A 2,845-nucleotide genomic window follows, 5' to 3' on the forward strand; every position below is an offset into this window, starting at 1 on the left:
CAATTCTTACTATCCACTCTCTCTTAGATATGATTAATCTATTAGAAAACCGTGTTTCCCAACTAGAGAACGATAAACGCCAGTCACCCAATGATAGTCTTGTTACACTTAACCAGACTGGCTTCCCTGATCATTTACAATGTACCTCAGTAGCTGATGTGTATTGTGAACTAAGCGAGGATGCTAGCTGCGGTCCAGCTGGTACCCCCGTTAATGCTACTCCGCAGCACGAGCAGAACAACCCGGCCAATGTCTCGTTGGCCCCACAGTCTGTGGATGATGGGTTTACAGTTGTCTCACACTGCCGTGGCGCTAAACGTGCACAGCCCGCCGCTGTGCAGCCCGCTTCCCAACAAACCACTTCGATTGAGATTCGGAATAGATTCATGCCGCTTGCTAACTCTTCTGTTCAGCATGCTGCGTCGTCCGCTCCGCCCGACAATATTAAACCCTCTATTCTATTGATTGGAGACTCTATAACCCGCAATATCAAGCTTAACACACCAGCCGAGATAGTTTGTCTGCCCGGGGCCAGAGTACCCGACATTGAAGCTACTCTTAGGGTGCTAACAAACAGCCATAGACAGACAATTACCCAGGCTACCCATGACAACATCATACTACATGTTGGCACCAACAATGCTAGGTTTAAACAATCGGAGATCACAAAGCACAGCATAACTAGGACCTGTGCTTTTGCTAGCAAGATGAGTCGGCATCCACTAATTGTCTCTGGTCCCCTCCCTGTCACACTTAACTCTGACATTTTTAGCAGGCTGTTTTGGCTCAACAACTGGCTGGCCAAACACTGTGCTGATAAGGGCTACCTATTCTCAGATAACTGGCCCTCCTTTAGAGGCATGACTGGCATGCTTAAGATGGATGGCATCCACCCTACCCCATTGGGCGCCAGCACTCTATCAAAAAACTTAGATAGTTGCCTACGGCAAACCCAGACTGTTATCCTTGATTGACAGTTTCACCCACAACATGCAGGGCCACAGGCTACTAGACAGCCTGTTAGTTCTACTTGTGCGGTTATGGAGTCTGCTAGTTTAATTAACTTAGTCTATCCAATACAGACTGTGCTCCGTCCGCGCCGCACTACTACTAGTAACCGACCCATAAACGCTCTGCAATATCCTAACCCAAACCTTATTGTTATTAATCCAACTGTTACCACCGCCGCTCCGTCTCCGTATTATACCACGATCTCTCAAATTAACACAGTTTCTCTTCGTCGCTCCGTCCCCTCACGCCGCTCTCGTCCACCCCCCAAAACGTTAAACACCAACCTCATTGAGATTAAATCTACTCCTGGTATCGAATGCTCGAAATTAACTAACACTGATGATAAATCTATTCAATTTGGATTCATTAATATCAGATCAATCACCAATAAAGCCCTCCTGGTCAATGACTTAATCATTGAACATAATATTGACGTTATGGGATTATGCGAAACCTGGCTAAAACCGGACGTTGTTCTTCCACTCATTGAAGCCTCCCCCCCTAACTTTGACAATTCGCATGTTGCCAGAATGTCAAGAAATGGTGGGGGCGTTGGCCTAATTTATAACTCAAATCTAGGTCTTTTACAGGATCAAAAGTATAAGCTCCTATCTTGTGAGATACTTACTATGAGACACTCTAATATAGCTGGCCTCGGAGCCTTCTACCTAGTTATGCTCTACCGCCCACCTGGGCCCTATTCATCTTTTCTTGATGAATTTTCCAATTTTCTCTCTGACCTCGTAACCCGCACGGATAATATCCTTATCATTGGCGATTTCAATATTCATGTTAACCGTAAAGCTGACCCACTCTGCAAAGCCTTTCTATCTTTAGTCGACACCCTTGGCTTTGCTCAGCTGGTTCATGAACAAACGCACTCTAACGGCAACACGCTTGATCTCGTCCTCGCTCGTGGGATTAACGTCTCAGATCTGTCAGTCATGATATACCCTCCAGCACTGTCAGATCATTATCTCATTAAATTTAAAATAGACCTGCCCCTCCGGCAATCAAACCTAGCCGATACCTACACCGCCCGGCGTATCGATAGTTCTACTCCCACTGAACTCGCTGATTTGTTATCGGGGCCGCTTTCCTCTCTCCCAGAGCGGATCGACTCCATTAATGAATTCACAAATCAATTTAATTCAATCTTACTCGCCTCGCTGGATTCTATCGCACCTCTACGTACTAAAATCCGTCACCCTAAAAAACCCTCGCCCTGGTATACTGACGATACACGCGCACAAAAATTAATATGCAGAAAACTAGAACGTAAATGGCGATCATCCAAGCTTGAAGTCTTTCGACTAGCTTGGAGTGATAGCCTACTAAAATACAAATGCATGCTCTCCGCTGCAAGAGCCTCCTACCTATCAGATCTTATTAACACTAATAAAAATAATCCTAAATTTCTATTTGACACGGTCGCAAATCTTACTCGCAAACCCTCCCCCAATACAAACTCTCCATTTACAGCTAATGACTTCCTTGACTTCTTTAACCGTAAAATTATCTGTATTAGAGATGAAATTAGCAACTCTCTATTACTCACAAAGGGTGCTAACCCCTCTCCTAGCCCTGTCCTTAGAACCTTAGACGAGAGTACTATACTCTCGAATTTTGAGACTATCTCTCTAAATGCACTTTCAAAAATTGTACTTTCATCTAAATCCACAACCTGTTTATTCGACCCTCTCCCTGCAAAGTTGATTAAGGAACTCCTTCCAATACTAGGCCCCCCCTTACTTAACATTATCAATAGCTCCCTCTCCTCTGGCATTGTCCCTACCTCCTTCAAATCTGCTGTAATCAAACCCCTACTTAAAAA

This window comes from Poromitra crassiceps (genome assembly GCF_964638095.1).
Source record: "Poromitra crassiceps genome assembly, chromosome: 20".
NCBI lineage: Eukaryota > Metazoa > Chordata > Actinopteri > Beryciformes > Melamphaidae > Poromitra > Poromitra crassiceps.